Genomic DNA, 17,988 nt, shown 5'->3' on the forward strand with positions numbered 1-17,988 from the left:
TCCCTGCTCTATTTAACAGCTCTTTTGTGTCATTGTCTTATCCCCAACTGCATTGTAATCTTCTCAAAGGAAGCTTGGATGCTGCTGGGCACCTCCTTAAACCTTTAGAGCAATGCTAAGCACATAATGGGTACACAGATAATTGTGGGCAGGATAAATTAATTAGTTGGCCACTTCAGTTTCTAATACAAGGATTTTCTGTTGTTGTTTTGTGTTGTTTTAGAATTTTAGTTGAAGCAGGACCTAGCTTGCATGTGGGTATATTTGTTCATGCAGATGAGAGCAAAAGCAGAGTTCCATAAAAACTACTATTATCAAGTGGTAGAAGTGATTTTCCTTACGTAACATTTCTTAGCTATTTTGGTGTTCTTAAACCATGAAGAGCAATGTGACACTTATAAAGTCCTAAGTGACTTTCTTCCTTCCAAGAATTATTTCAGGCTTGGGTTCCCAGCAATTCAGAGGCAATTTCTATTTCTGCCATGTTCATACTTTGCATCTTTATAGCCTTTAAATTTTTTTAAATGTATATGGTCTATTTATCTTCCAACAATGATTCTTATGATCTGGGTAGAGCTAACACAATATTATTGTCCTTATTTAACCATTGAAGAAACTGAGGGGCAGAGATCCCATCTAATAGGTGGCTAAATCTGGACTTGAAACAAAATCTGCCTCCCAATTTATAGCTCTTTCTAACGTGTTCCAAAGTAAAGAGAAGTGTAAGAATGTATGCATGCATATATGTATGTTATATATGCATGAAATGCATGTATGCATTGTTTTATTAATCAGATAAAGGAAGGAATTTAAATGTTGGAATATCCAATTTTTTTCTTCTCATAAGTTTTCCAGTAGAAAGATAACCATATACGCAATTCCCAAACTGATTTTTATCCCCACATACAAAAATAATAAAATAAAAAGATGTCTCTAGTGTGTCCCCAAAATCACCTCTAGAAATTTTACAGCTTGCAGGCTGCCTTGGACTACTCATTTGCCATAATAAAATACCATAGACCGAGTAACTTAAATAATACAAATGTATTGTTTCACAGTTCTAGATGCTAGAAGAACAAGATCAAGGTGGACAGCATAGTTGGTTTCTGGTGAGGCCTCTCTTTCTGATTTATAGTTGGCTGCCTTTATCTGTGTCCTCATGTGGTGGGAGATAAGGGTTGAGGGAGAGAGCACCAGCTCTCTGGTGTGTCTTCTTATAAGGACAGTAATCCTAACACAGTCACAAAGGGATTATGACCCACACACTCATGACCTCATCCAAACTTGATTATCTCCCCAGGGCCCTGTCACCAAATACCATCACACTGGGGATTAGTGTTTCAACATACAAATCTTGGGGAGACACAAGTCAGCCCATAGCATTCTAGCTCTGCCTTTTTTTTTTTTTTTTTTTTTTTTGACAGAGTCTCACTCTGTTTCCAGACTGGAGTGCAGTAGCGTTATCTCGGCTCACTACAACCTCCACCTACCAGGTTCAAGCGATTCTCCTGCCTCAGCTTCCCGAGTAACTGGGACTACAGACGTGCACCACCAAGCCCAGCTAATTTTTCTGTTTTTAGTAGAGATGGGGTTTCACCATGTCGAACGGGATGGTCTTGACCTCTTGAACTCGTGATCCACCCGCCTCGGTCTCCCAAAGTACTGAGATTACAGGTGTGAGCTACCGTGACCAGCCTTCCATTTTGACAACCACATACTAGCATCTAAAATCTAAAGTTTAAAGTCTTATTTAAATATCACGTAAATCAGATGGGGTTGAGACTCAAGATACAATTCATCCTGAGGCTAAATTCCTCTCCAGCGGTGAACCTGTGAAACCTGACAAGTTACATGCTTTTGAAATGTAATCATGGGACAGGCATAGGATAAACTTTCACATTCAAAAAGAAAGGTACCAGAAGTTCCCAACCAAATCCAAAACCTAGTATGTCAAATTCCATTAGATCTTAAGGCTCAAGAATAATTCTCTTTGGCTCCGTGTCTCACCTTCCAGGCTCACTGGCATGTCAATGCCATCCCATAGCTCTAGGTAGGGGTCCTGTCTCCTCAGCTCTGTTCCCAAGGCTCCAGGTGGAGGGCCTCTGCCTGTTGAAATGGAGGTGGTAGCCCTGATTATCTCTAAATTGCCTTCAGGGTTATTTTTCACTCCTCTTGAAGAGTAGGGCATGTTCACAGGCAAATAACTCTGTGACCCTGTCCTGTCAAAGCCCCAAAGTCCTGCAGCTTTCCTTCATTACATCTCCATTCCCACATCACACCATAAGCTCTTTACTAAGTAGTTGCTCAGCTACACACTCAGTATGGCTAAGCATGGCTTATGTGGCTCTTTAGAGTAAGCTTTTTCATTTTTCCAGTCCATTGCAGGCACAGAGTTATATTTTTAGAAGTGGAAGTTATACTTAGAAGTCCTGTGCCACTTGCTAATGCAGAGAAAAGAATCCTGGAAAGTTGTTTTATCCACCACCACCCCTTGTCAAAACTGTTCTTCAAACTCATTCCTTTCATGGGCACCAGAATGTAAAAATAAAAATTTAATCATGTTTCCCTGCCATTGACTCTCCAGCAGCAAGACAAAGCCCAGACCTGCCATTTAAGAAACTTCCTTGTTTGTGTCTCCCCAACCTCATCTACCACTTTCAACTTCTGAACTGAATTTCATACCGAATACAGTCAGTTCTCATTATTTGCTGTATTTATGTTCTATAAAGTCACTGTGAACAGTAAAGTCACTGTGAACAGTGAATTAGTAAATACTGAACCACTGTTCCTAAGGGTAAATATAAGATTAGGTTCCTAAGAGCCTCTGGTCACATTTTTATCAACTGATTGACAGATCCTTGTTTTATTTGTGTTTCTGTTTAAAAACCCCTTTTTTAATGTATGTTGTGGATTCATTAACATTGGACTCACAGCCAATGGCACTAGAACTCATGCCTGATCAAAGTCTATCTATCACATGTATTTCCCTGTAAGTCATGTCACAGCCTTTTTGCACCTGGGAATATTGGACAGCATGGCCTATGCTTGGGATTTGTTTTAAACAGCAGAATCACCAACAAAAACTACAAAACTGGAAAATGTGGCATTACATGGACCATGAGATGGACACTTGTTTACAGTATGAGAGCTCAAATGAGGAGACAGAGCACCATCTCTGCTGGGAACAGCAATGTCGGGTGACTAAAATTGTTGCTGCTCTGTACATGCCTTTAAATGATGGTGGAAGTACAGCATGTATAGATTTGGGGGTTACAAATGAATTTTGGCAAATAGGTGAATTTGTAAATACAGAGTGCACTAATAATGAGGACCCACTGAACCCACTGAACTTGTAATCACCTGCTCTAGTTCACAGTGCTCTGCCTGTGTGTCTGTTTACATCCACATGAGGGTGAAAATGCCTGAAGGTGAGAAAGTACACTCTGTAGATCCACAAGTGGAAGGCACTTGTTAAATGTCTGCTGAAATGAACCAAACTTCACATGTGTTGTATTCTTACAGTATGCCAGCCAGGATTCCATCAAGCCAATTGAGGTATAACAGCCTCTGGTCCTTTGGACACATATGATGAAGCCCTTAAACAGTATGTGGAGTTCTCATATCAGATCTGATGACTAGAATGACTGAGAATCTCTTCTGACCAGCTTGTTCTCAGTACTCATGACTCAAGGGGGGAGTAGAGGAGCAGGTTGTTTACCTAGCATGGTACAGGACACTATGTGGGTTCCTCAGACAGTGAGAGCTTCCTACAGAGATGACTGGCCCAGCCAGTTGCCTCTAATGTTTAAAATTATCTTGTTAGAACCTTATTTCTTTAGGTTAAGCATTTTCAGACAAGTATAAAGGAGGGAAATTAACATTTCGAGGGTCTAGTATGTGTAAGAACTTTGCATATTTACTGTCTCTAATCCATATAACAATCCTATAGAGGAGATAGAAATATCCCCTTTAGAGGTAGCAAAGAGGCAGTAAAGTCAAGGGACATGCAGGAAGACACTATGTGGTGGTCTGGCCAACATTTGTAGCCAGATTTGTTCCATCACTAGCTAGTTATTTTCATTACCCCATGCTACCTTTTAAAATACGTGTAAGCACAAATACTTCTCAGCAGGGGATCACACAGCCATTAACATTCACATGTTATTTCTACCAGTTATTCAACAAATATTGGTAGAGAACTTCTAGTGTGCAAAGAAATATGCTGGGACTAGAAGAAATGCAAAGTTGAATCCAGCATGGCTCCTAGATACACAGAACATGTGCATAAATATTTAGAATGTGAGTGGAAATTATACACATCATAGAAGAAAGGTCTGTCTCAGCTGGGAGTGTAAGAAAGGCTCCATGGAGAAGGGGGCCCGTGCTTGAGATTGAGGGAGGAGTGATGTCAGCATGGGAACAGCACAGGCATAGGCCAAGGAGTGAGAAAGTGTGGGTTAAAAACTGATGCTCAAGGGAGCTGAATCTAAAAGGAAGTAAGGCACTGTAAGGCAAGATGAAGGAGGATCATTATAAAAATGACTTTACTGCCAGGGCCAGACCTTTGCACTGTAATCATTAGGCAGCAGAAGGGCACTCTCAGTGCCTGAGGAAGGGCATGGAGTGATTTGTGAGGTGGCAGTGTGTACTAGTTTGCCAGGGTTCTATAACAAACTATCACAGACTGGGGAGCTTAAACAACAGAATTTTATTTCTTGCAGTTCTGGAGGCTGGAAGTCTGAGATCAAGGTGGTGGGAGGGCTGGTTTCTGTCAGGCCTCTCTCCTTGGCTTGTAGACAGCCGCCTTCTCCCTGCATCTTTACATGGCCTTCTCTCTGTGTGTCTGTGTACTAATTTCCTCTCATTACAAGGACACCCATCATATTGTATTAAAGCCCACTATAATGACCTCATTTTAACTTTGGTACCTCTTTAAAGACCCTATCTCTAAGTACAGTCACATTGTGATGTACTGGAAGTTAGGACTTCAGTGTATGAAATTTGGCCCATAACACAGGTATGAAGGATCATGAGAAGGAGAAAGTAGGGAGGCCGGTTAGGAGACATCACAGCAATTGTGAGCAGATGGTGATGGTGGAAGAGATAAGGAGGCACACAGTGGACCTTAGTCTGATAGCTTTCCCCTCTGCAAGGAAGACAGCAGCAACAGCTGAAATTAACTTGGGAAGCCTTCCTCAGCCCATAGAGACATCCCCAAAGCTATCACTTCTCACTGCCTCCTGGTAGCAGGAGGGTTGCTTCTGATTCTCAACCCACACAGGACAAAATGTCTCATTGCTCTAGTCTCCGAGTGTTTATATTGCATTCTCCCATGACTAGAATCCGAATCAGGGCCAGGGCATTCTTGAGTGACAGCTCCCATGAACTAATTATTAATGTTCCTGGCACAAAGTCTGGGTGGGCATTTATTGCTGTTCCCCAAGCCTGTGATGAATGGAGCTTTGCGCAGGCTGCATAATTTCTTGATTTCTCCATAAGTCTGTGCCTTCTGCTGGCATTTTAAGGAATGTATTTTTATGGAGTTTGGAGCTATTCAGTAATTTTCCAGGAGGGCACATTGCCCAGGCCAGATGGACAGATTTTTTTTTCTGGTTCTAGTTAGTGAATGCCTGTCTGATAAGATCTTATCCCATCCTACTTGAAAGGTGATGCATAATTTGCTTGTGAGGTGGGTGGTGAAAAAACGACTCTATCAGCAGCTTCTTATGGGTGGCTGGGGAGGGCCACCCTTGTGTACCTAAAACCTCCCTGGTCTGGAAGGGAAGTAGGGTCAAGGGACTCTGCAGTGATACATGCAAACAATGCTAAAGAAGGGCATTTTTGTCTTAAGATGTACCTATGTTATAACATAGGATGTGATGGGACAGGATGTTATGAAGTCACTCAATCTAAGCAGAGCATTATTCAGTTACTACATTGAGAGCCCAGTGTTTCTCTCTGAATTCATTTGTCTTCAGAAAGAGAAGCCTGATGCAGTAAAGTATGACAAAGAAGAATCAACTTTGACTTTCCCAAGAGAGTCACATAGACTTTCAGTTATACTGTATTGTTGGGTCACTTATATTCTATTGTATTCTGCAGTTATTGGACCAGAGCCTCCTTGCACGCTGAGTCCTCAGCAAGGTGGTGTAAACACCAAATAAGGTGGGTTGGGGGCAGCATGTATAGTTCCTGGCACAAGTGCTGGCACATGGCAGACACTCCTTGTAAGAGACACTTTGACTCTGTTGTATGGGATCCCCTTTCTTTTTTAAAATTTTTTTTTAACTGACCTTCTAAAGGGAACTGAGGCCAGAAAATACTTCCAGAAAAAGGCACCTTTCCTCATGAAGTGATAATGATGCCATCAATAATAGAAACAGCTGGGGGATATTTTCTATGTCTTTTCAGTTTTTAGACAAAAACCTGAATAATAATAATTTTATATTGAATAATACAAATTTGAATAATACTTTTTTATCTGCTACTAAGACTTCCACTTCCTGGCCGGGCGCGGTGGCTCAAGCCTATAATCCCAGCACTCTGGGAGGCCGAGACGGGTGGATCACGAGGTCAGGAGATCGAGACCATCCTGGCTAACACGGTGAAACCCTGTCTCTACTAAAAAATACAAAAAATTAGCCGGGCGAGGTGGCGGGCGCCTGTAGTCCCAGCTACTCCGAACGCTGAGGCAGGAGAATGGCTTGAACCCAGGAGGCGGAGCTTGCAGTGAGCTGAGATCCAGCCACTGCACTCCAGCCTGGGCGACAGAGCGAGATTCCGTCTCAAAAAAACAAAAAAATAAAACTTCCACTTCCTGCTTGAGGGCATGTCTGTTTCAATGGGAAGGTGGTCCCTCTCCGGATTCCCTCTCCTGCTGCTTCTCCTTCTCTCCCTACAGACGAGGAGCCCCTGACATCACTTTATTCTGTCAGTTCTTTTGCTGTATATCCTTACTCCTTCTTGCCTCCTCCACCTACTGCTGCTACTGACATAAAACTCTAAAAGCCCAATCATTTTCTCATTCTCACTGCAGGCAAATATCTTGACTTTTATCAGAAACAACACAAAAATTTCCCAAAAAGAAGAAACTTCTCTTCCCATTTAACCTATAAGAAAATGACATCAACTGATGGCTGAGTGACTTGTCTTAAATATGGCCCTAGAAACCATGACTTGTATTGTTTTTCAAAAAAATCTTACCGAGGTGAAGAATTCAGACAAGGAGGTTTAGCCAACAACGAATCAACCAAAACAAAGAAATGTTAGCACAAACCACCAAAGGAAAAAAATAATAAATTGGACTTCATCCAAATTTAAAAGTTCTGCTCTATATGGAATATATAAAGAGGTCTCAACATTCGATAATAAAAAAATGACAGAATAAGAAATGGACAAAATATTTGAATAGATTCTTCAGCAGAGAAGATATACTTCCCTGGCAGTCTCAGGAATGAAAAAAAGTAAAAAGGCAAATATGCCCATGAAAAGAGAGCTAACATAATTTGTCTAAAATAACAGGGGGGACACTCACCCCAGCTTTCAGTGTTCTGGTGAGGGTGAGGAGAAACTCCCATGTAGTGCTGGCATTTGACTATGCAAATACCTTGCTTCTCATCAATCTTTTACCCATTAATTTTATCACCCATCAAAGATTCTTGCTTCTCAATAATTATCACTGTGGTGTTTACTTAAAAGTAGTTTTCTATTTTTATCACTTTTACGTTTTTGCTGTTGTTGTTGTTTTTTTTTTTTTTTTTTTTTTTTTTTTTGAGACAGAGTCTCATTCTGTCACCCGGGCTGGAGTGCAGTGGCCGGATCTCAGCTCACTGCCAGCTCCGCCCCCGGGGTTCACGCCATTCTCCTGCCTCGTCTCCCGAGTAGCTGGGACTACAGGCGCCCGCCACCTCGCCCGGCTAGTTTTTTTTTTATTTTTTAGTAGAGACGGGGTTTCACCGTGTTAGTCAGGATGGTCTCCATCTCCTGACCTCGTGATCTGCCCATCTCGGCCTTCCAAAGTGCTGGGATTACAGCACTTCTACGTTTTGAAGACAAATGAATTCAGAGAGAAACACTGGGTTCTCAATGTAGTAACTGAATAATGCTCTGCTTAGATAGAGTGACTTCATAACATCCTGTCCCATCACATCCTATGTTATAATACAGGACACAAATGCCCTTCTTTGGCATTGTTTGCATGTATCATTACAAAGTCCCTTGACTCTACTTCCCTTCCAGACCAGGGAGGTTTTAGGTACACAAGGGTGGCCCTCCCCAGCCCACTTGGGAAAGAGGTTTGGCAGCATCTTCTGATGTCTACCATATACTTACCGTATGACCCAGCCTTTCTATTCCTAGGTATATTCTCATGAGAAATGAAGACATATGTCTACAAGCAAAAACAAAAGGGGGGGGGGGGTGGTTCATGAATGCTTGTGGCAGCTTTAGTTGTCATCCTCAGAACTGGAAACAAGTTCCAGTGTCTGGTGAATGGAGAAACCACAGTAAATCCATAAAATGGAATATTACTCAACAATAAAAAGGACAAAAGTACTGATAGAAACAACAATATGGATGGATTTCACAAGAATTATGGTAAGTTAAAAAAAAAGTCAAATTCTAAAGGCTCCGTATTTTACAATTCCAGTTATACGACATTCAGAAAAAGGCAAAACTAAATTAATAGAGAATAGATCAGGGGTTGCCAGGGGTGAAGGTGGAGGTAAGGGTGAATGACCATAAAGAGGACAAGGAAACTTTTTCAGGGTGGTGCAAAATTTCTGTATCTTAATGTGGTAATGATTACCTGACAGTATACATTCATCAACATTCAGAGAACTACACACCACGAAAGTGAATTTTTCTCTGTATGAATTATACCTTAATAAATATATTGCAATGTTCAATGTAAAAAAGGGGGTTGTGACAAATACTCTATTTTACATTCATTCATTCTTCATCTAACCCTTCCCAGGGAGGTCCTGTAAGTCAGACATTGCCAGATAGCTCAGGAATCTAGAGATAATGTGATCTTTACTCACAGTGTGGTGGGACTCGTAAAAGAAAATGTGGCTGTTTTGTGATAGCATATTCTTTGCTGTGACAGAGAGAGCACACAGAAGTGCTAAGGTTGTGGAGGAAGAAGCACAGGAAAGCTCCCTGCTAAGGATTTACAGGAGCTGAGGCCTGAGGAACAATTAGACGGTGAGGGGGAAGGCAATCTGGTGTAAGGAACAGCAGGCGAAAAAACACAGGGGCAGCAAAGAGCCAAGGGGAGTGGATCCTCTCCTCCTCCCTCAGCAGCTGCTGTGGGGGGGATCAAACGGCCAGACAGAGCTTGTCTGACCAGCACTGACCCCCTAGAAGAACAGAAGGAAGGCTGGTCCCCTGACCTGGTGCCCTCACAGCATAGACATTTAGAAAAATTCTTGCTAAATTCTGCCTCACAGTTGAATTCCACTGATGAACATAGAAAACGTAGAAGTGATAAAAATAGAAAACTACTTTTAAGTAAACGCCACAGTGACAATTATTGAGAAGCAAGAATCTTTGATGGGTGATAAAATTAATGGGTAAAAGTATGATGAGAAGCAGGGTATTTGCATAGTCAAAAAGTATCTTTTAAAAACATTTTAGCACAGGGAAACAGGAACGACAGTGCAGGAACCTCACAAACACCACGTTAATCAAGGGATCAAAATGAGTCATACCAGAAGTTAGACAGGTTGTTACCAGGTGCCCTCAATGTGATGCACTGAAAGGGCACAGTGGCCCTTCCGTGGTATCCCTGCCACAAATGCTAGCTTAGATCAGACTGCTATAACAAATTGCCATAGATGAAGTGGCTTAAATAACAAGTATTCATTTCTCACAGTTACGGAGGGCTGCAAAGTCCAAGACCAAGGTGCCAGCCGATCTGGTGTCTGGTGAGGACCTACCTCCTGGTTTGCACACGACTGTCTTCCTGTTGTGTCCCTTCATGGTATACAGAAGACAGATGGAGGAAGCAAACTCCCATGTCTCTCTTTTTTTTGAGACAGGGTTTTACTCTGTTGCCCAGGCTAGAGTGCAGTGGTGCGATCTTGGCTCACTGTAACCTCCGCCTCCCGGGCTCAAGCGATTTTCATGCCTCAGCCTCCCAAGTAGCTGGGATTACAAGCGTGTACCACCATACCTGGCTAGTTTTTGTATTTTTGGTAAACACTGGGTTTCACCATGTTGGCCAGGCTGGTCTCGAACTCCTGACCTCAGGTGATCCTCCTGCCTCAGCCCCGCAAAGTGCTGGGATTACAGGCATGAGCCACTGTGCCCAGCAATCTCTTCTTATTAGGGCACTAGTTCCATTCTTGAGACTCCACCCTCATCACCTAATTACTTCCCAAAAGGTCTGGCCTCCTAACACCATCATATTGGAAGTCAGGATTTCAACATGTGAATTTGGGGGAGACACAAACATTCAATCCATAACAAATGCATAGCCTCGCACTGATTCTGAGAGAAACATCAGACAAACCCAAATTAAATGGTGTTCCACAAAACAACTAATTCCTGTACTTCAAAAGTTCCCAGGCCATGAAAGAAAAAGAAAAACTGTCACAGATTAGAAGAGACCAAGGAGGCACAATAACTAATTGCAATGTGGGGTCCTGGATTAGATCCTGGACCACAATAAGGATATTAATGGGAAAACAGGCAGAATTCAAATAACATCTGTAGATTAGTGAATAGTAGTGCACTGATGTTAATTTCTTAACTTTGATAATTGTGCCAAATTACATAAGATGTTAGCCTTAAGGAAATCTGGGTGAAGGATATTCAGGAGCTCTCCGTAGTCTTGCAAATTTTCTGTTAAGTCTAAACTTAGTTTTTCAAATATTTAGAAAGTGTTGTCTGAAAAGGTGCAAGATAATGTTAGAACTTTATACACCTGCGCACAAGGACATTCCTTCTACTGCTAGCTGTTTTTATTTATTCAAGTCTTTCCTCAGACTGAACAAAGTGCAGTTAAGAGCTTCCATAACTAGGAGCAACAAAGTTATCTCGTAGGACAGAAACATGTTCTTACCTTATCTTTTTGTCTTTAAACAGCATAGGATTATATATTTAACAAACATCTCATCCATTCCCAGTTCTCAGGGGTCTCAAACCTAAACTGTCTCCTAGCATATGAGAACCTGCGCTATTGCACAACATTCCACGTGCCATCAACAGTATGCAATTCTCACAAGTCTTAGTGCAGTCCCACATGCTGCAGAATAGAAGATGCCTGGGGTTTGCTTGAAAGTTGAAGGTTATTCTTCTCAGTCAAGGGTTTTTAACTGCAAATAAGGAACCCGCTGCTTGAGTCAGGACTCTGTACAACGGCCAATAGTCTGGTGCTACTGTCAATGCTGGCCTGCACAGGGTCAGTCTTCCATAAAAATGATAAGCCAGGATTTTTCATGTGTATCTGAGCTCTATTTAGCTCCTTCAGACACTGTGGTTCTGTTTTCTGTTTGAAGAAGTGAAGGTCAAGCAGAAAGAACACATTTTTCTTGATAACCTTTAGGTAGAAAGCTCAAGTGGGTTTTAAGAGCTGATGGAACTTGAGGAGAATGGAATACATCTCTTCTAACACCAGTTGCCAATGGAAGGGGTTGTCAGCCTTTAGGCAGAGCAGTATTCATTTGCCTTTTCTGACTGCCTCAGTTTCCTAGGGATGATGAACTCTCCTCCACTCTGTGCACCCTTGGTGGGATGGCAAACCCTATTGCTTGCACAGGCATGCCAATAGTTAATGGTGAGTTTGAAGGCTTCTTCTGCTAGACCCTTCCTTTTGCTGTCCTGGTGCATCCACGTGCATAGCTCATGTTCTGATGTTAGTAGAGAGGTTGCTTCATTCTCAGACTTTGAAACTTGAATTGAGAGATGCAAGGAGGAAAGAAACTGCTGCAGCTCAATGTCTTGAGTGTTGCGGCTCTGGAAGGCTGTGGAGATGTTCCTGTGACGAGGTACTCTAATTCCCTGGGTCTCACCTCTTTTGAACTCAGTTCTTCAACTTTCTTCATCCTGGGAGCTGGGACACACCCTGACAATACATTTTCCTTTAAAAACCTAGCCAGAGTTGCTATCTGCCACCAGACAGTTAAAGAGAGCTGGTTGAATCCGTCACAATAATGAGAAGACCCTTGAGTGGCTCCCAACTCAAAGAAAAGGATCCTCAGTACCATGAAGTTTCAGAACCTGTAGTTGTATTCTGAGATTTTTGGAAATACAAGAAACAGACGTCAACCTTTTAAGCTTTTTAATCACTGAAATAGCTTCTGAGAAGGAAGAGAATCCTTGGAACATATAATTACTTACAAAGTATCTCAAACTAGAATTAACTCATTTCAAAGTATCATTTGAAAATGACTGCAATATGCACTTCTTGCCAGTTTATTTATATGTACATGATGTTTACTAATATAAATGATCAGAGTTCATGAATTTCTCTTGACTGCAGGTATAATTTTGTATCTTGGGACTTGAAAACAATAAAGAGTTAATGAAACACAACCCTAAATGACAGAGGCTTATGAATGGGAAGTCTCTACAAACATTTTTAAAGACCTGCCCTGTTTCTTAAAAGTTAAACACACACTGTGATATGATCCAGACAGTTCACTTCTAGGTATTTACTCAAGAAAAATAAAAGCATATGTCCATATAATGTCTTATACAATATGTTTATAGCAGCTTGATTTGTAGTAATGTAAAACTGGAAGCAACCCAAATGTCCATTCACAGGTGACTGAACAGATAAATTATAGTATATTCCTACAGTGGAATACCACTCAGCAATAAAAAAGGAGGCAGGTATAGGGGCCAAGGGAAAACTTCCCCTTTGCCCTCTGGAGGGTTGCTGGAACATCAACATACAGATGGCAGATTAATAGGAGGAACTGCATACAGATTTATTAACATGCATGAGGAGAACCATGGAGTATTTATCCCAGCCCCCTAAATGAGTTGAAGAAGCTTATATATCATTTTCACAAGGGAGGGAGGATATGAGGAATGCAGACAATTCTCTTGTGGGGCAGTATTAGGGAGAAAGAATGAATCAGGGAGACAGAAATTACTTGTAAATGATTCTCTTTTGAATTTGAATGAGCCTGAGAGGCAAGCATTATCTTGTGGAACAAAATATATAAGATCTCAAAGAAAGTCAAGATGGTTGAGCTTTTATACCATCTTGAGGTTACAGAAAGAGTAGGGCTTGGATGGTGGCAAGAGGGTTATGGGAGTGGGAGAAGAGGAGACGTGGCTAGCAAAGGTGATCTTGTTATGTAGATGAAACCTCGCAGGTGGCAGCCCTCAGAGAGAATAGATGGTAAAGGTTTCTTTCAGACTTTAGAGGTGTCAGCATCTCAGTTCATCTTTCCTAGATTGGACAAGGGAGGACCTCAGAGAAAGCTTGGCTGCACCAGTGCAGATTTTCTCTACAGATGCAAATCTCCCCTACCAAAGACAGCTTTTCAGGAATAGCCATCATGAAATACATCAGAGAAGCATATTCCGGGGTGTTAATGAGAAAACAAACTCTGTAAAATATTTTAAAGAGATTTATTTTGAGCCAATATGAGTGACCACAGCCCAGAGAAAACACAAATCCAAGAAACCTTGACTAAGTGGTCTTAAGGCAGTCAGGTTATAGTTTGGTTTTTTACATTTTAGGAAAAGAGGAATTATAGGTAAAACTATGAATAAATACATGGAAAGCATTCATTGGTTTAGCCCACAAATAGGGGACATCTCAAAGCTTACAAGTCATGTGAGTGGTGGCAGGTAGTCCAGTTATTGGTGGCAAATTCACACAGGTCTTCAGCAACCTCAATCCTTGTCTCTTCAGAAGAAAGAATTTGACTGAGGGGCATAAGGCAGAAAAAGAGACCAAGGCAAGTTTTAGGGCAGGAATGAACATTTATTAAAAAGCTTTACAGCAGGAATGAAAAGAAAGTAAAGCACAATTAGAACAGGGCCACGTGGGCACCTTGGAGGAGGGCAAGTGTGGGGTTTGACCTTTTGACTTGGGGTTTTGTATGTTGGCACACTTTCAGGGTCTCGTGTCCGTTCTCCCCTGATTCTTCCCTTGGGGTGGGTTGTCTGCATGTGCAGTGGCTTGCTAGCACTTGGGAGGGAGCATGCACTGTGTGTTTCCCGGAGTTGTATGCATGCTTACTAGAGATGTTCTTCCCTTACCAGCTGTATTTCCATAGAAGGTCATATACCAGTTACACTCTGCCATTTTGCTTCCTAACGTGCATGTATGAGCCCACTCACCCAAATCCTGAGATCTTATCAGGAAGCTGCTGATCACCAGTTTCAGGGTTTTCTTTATCTACAAGGAGACTGCCTTTCCCTGGCACTGGCTGTGACCAATTACTATTTTAGAGACAGTAAACAACTGCCTGACCATCACCTGATGATTGCCTGACATTCCTGGTTGGGGACAGGGGTGCTCTCCTGCCCTGCTTATGTCTGCCTACCTGCTATAACAGTCATGGGTGGATTTTAGGAAATCTTCAGTTAGCAATTGTTTGAAAGAGTTGTGCTTTGTCTAAAGACTTGAAGTCAATACAAAGGAATGCTTATGTTAAGACAAGGGGTCCTGCTGTCATGTGATGCTATGCCACAGTCAGGTTGGCTATTAAGCTACTTTATATTAGGTTAATTTTAAAAAGTTTAACAAGATTTTTTGGTTTGTAGGGTATGACTTAATCCTGGCCTTACATTGCCTTAGGTCTTTTTTTTTTTTTTTTTTGAGACGGAGTCTTGCTCTGTTGCCCAGGCTGGAGTGCAGTGGCCGGATCTCAGCTCACTGCAAGCTCTGCCTCCCGGGTTTATGCCATTCTCCTGCCTCAGCCTCCTGAGTAGCTGGGACTACAGGCGCCCGCCACCTCGCCCGGCTAGTTTTTTGTATTTTTTAGTAGAGACGGGGTTTCACCATGTTAGCCAGGATGGTCTCGATCTCCTGACCTTGTGATCCACCCGTCTCGGCCTCCCAAAGTGCTGGGATTACAGGCTTGAGCCACCGCGCCCAGCCTTGCCTTAGGTCTTTTACAATTTGGTATCTTACTGCCACAAAGAGTCCATTCTGTCAGTCTTGCGATCTCTACTGTAACATTAATGCCGGTCAGTTGTGTGTAAATTCCAAAAGAGAGGGAGTATAATGAAGTGTTTTCAACCTTCCTTTCCGTCGTGACTGGGAATTCCATTTTTAAGGTTTTTCTGGGCTCCTCTTGTCAAAGAAAGGGTCTCTTCAGTTGGTTGCAGGTAGGGCTTAGGATTTTGTGAAATATTTTGGTTTCCTTCACATATAGGAACATGAATAAATCTCAAAATAATTTTGCTGAGTGACAAAAGCCAAACAAAAGAAGAGTATATACTGTGTATACTCCTTTTATATATATAGCATTCTGGAAGATGCAAACTAATCTATGGTAACTATAGCTGATCAGTGCTTACTGGGGAGGGGGAAAGAGATGACAAAGGGATGTAAGGAAACTTGTGGGTGACAGATTTTTTCAGTATCTTGATCGTAGTGATGTTTTCACAGATATATTTAATATGTCAGACTATTCAAGTTATTCACTTTAAATATGTACAACTTATTGTATGCCAATTATTCCTCAATAAAGCTATTGTGAGAATCTAGGTACTCGCCTGCCAGATTTGGTACTAGATAATCTGGCAGGAATATGCAAAATACGATGCTAGCACTCAGAGATATCTGAGCCCGTCTACTTCTGGGGTGGGAAGGGGGCAATTTTTTTTTTTTATAAAGAGTAAATATTTCTGGCTTTGTGGGCCATATGATTTCTGTTACAATACTCATCTCTGTTGACATGGTACAAAAAAAAGTGACAGATAATATGTAAATAAGTAAGAGTGGCTGTGTCCCAATAAAACTTTATTTATGAAAACAAGAAGTGGGCCAGATTTGGTCCATGGGCTTTAGTTTGCTGACTGTAATGTAGTTGAACACATTTATTATACAGAAACTAAGAGATGAATGCTATGTAGACAATAGCAACTTGTAAAAATCAGAAGTTATATACTTCAATATTTTTTATCAAACTTTAGTTATAAAAATATGAGTCAAAACTATATTAGGACATATGCCAAAATATCACTCCATAGATTGGCAGTGGCAATGGGAAATGCATCTTTATGGTAGAGAATTCCATAAGCCACCACCTTAACCAATAACAGCATTTATTAGTGGGACCATCTGATTTTATATGCCTCCTGATGTAATGCAAAATGAATTAGGCAGCATCATTTATGAAGAATTATTACCAACAATGTTTAATATCTTTACGATTTAATCAAGCCTTTGGATTTTCTTTCTAGCCTGTAAGACATACAAAGGAAATAGGAACAAATTAAATACCTTAAAGAAACAATGAGAGAAATCTAGAATAAGAGACATGCCACAAGATAGCTGGCTTGATCTCTTAAAGAAGTAAATGCTGTGGGGAAAAAAACACGTGAGGAAGATCACGCTAGATTAAACATTTGTTGACTTCTGGTTTGAAAAAATATTTCTAGAAAAGGTATTTTAGGTAATATTGTGGTTTGAATGTGTCTCCCCAATTTCCTGTGTTGGAAATTTAATCCCCAGATTCACATATTAATAGTGTTTGGAGGCAGGGCCTTTGAGAGTTAATTAGGGTTAGATAAAGTCATCCGGATGGGACCCCCATGATGAGACTGGTGGCTTTATAAGAAGAAGACAAGAGATCTGAGCTGGCATACTCTTGCCCTCTCTCCATGTGATATCCTTCACCATGTCATGATATAGCAAGAAAGCCCTCACCAGGTGTTTGTGCCATGCTGTCTTGGACTTCCCAGTCTCCAGAAATGTGGGCTAAATAAACTTCTTTTCTTTGTAAATGATCCAGTCTGTGATATTATGTTATAGCAACATAAAACAGACTAAGACACCTAAAAATGGAGAAATGTGACTATAGTCTAGTTATCTAATCAAGATAATATTAATATTACCTAGTTTAGATAATATTATTAAAATTATTCTGGATTTTCTTAGGTAGGATAATAATATTGTGGTTTTATAGAAGAAAACTCTTATTTTAGAAAACAAATGACAAAATATTAGAGAAAATATTTCATGATGTCAGCTACTAAAAAAAAAAAACACACACACACACACACATAAAAAGAAATAGGGGCCAGGCATGGTGGTTCACGCCTCTAATCCTAACACTTTGGGAGGACGAGATGGGCAGATCATGAGGTCAGGAGATTGAGACCATCCTGGCCAATACGGTGAAACCCAACCTCTACTAAAAATAAAAAAAATTAGTTGGGCATTGTGGCAGGTGCCTATAGTCCCAGCTACTCGGGAGGCTGAGGCAGGAGAATGGCGTAAACCCAGGAGGTAGAGCTTGCAGTGAGTCGAGACTGTGCCACTGCACTCCAGCCTGGGCAACAAGGTGAGACTCTGTCTCAAAAAAAAAAAAAAAGAAAGAAAGAAAACAAATATGGAAATAGGTTAATAACTGCTGTGTCCAGGTGGTGGGGTTATATGTGTTCATTGTACTTCTCTTTTGACTTTCTGTATATTTAATTTTTTAAAAAAGAAAAAGTAGAGAAAATTGTTTTATTTGATGATATGCCTTAGACGAAGAATATTCTTAAATTCTCTTATTTCAACTCCCACTTATGAGTGAGGACATGAGTTGTTTGGTTTTCTGTTCCCGTGTTAGTTTGTTGAAGGTGATGGCTTCTGGCTTTATCCATGACCCTGCAAAGGACACGATCTCATTAATTTTTGTGGTTGCATAGTATTCCATGGTGTACCCCATTTTCTTTATCCAGTCTATCATTAAGGGACATTTGGATTGGTTCCGGTGCTGCAATAAACATACATATGCATGTGTCTTTATAGCAGAATGATTTTTCTTCCTTTGGGTGTATACCCAGTAATGGGATTGCTGGGTC

Source organism: Piliocolobus tephrosceles, chromosome 20 (assembly GCF_002776525.5).
Source record: "Piliocolobus tephrosceles isolate RC106 chromosome 20, ASM277652v3, whole genome shotgun sequence".
In the NCBI taxonomy this organism is placed as follows: domain Eukaryota; kingdom Metazoa; phylum Chordata; class Mammalia; order Primates; family Cercopithecidae; genus Piliocolobus; species Piliocolobus tephrosceles.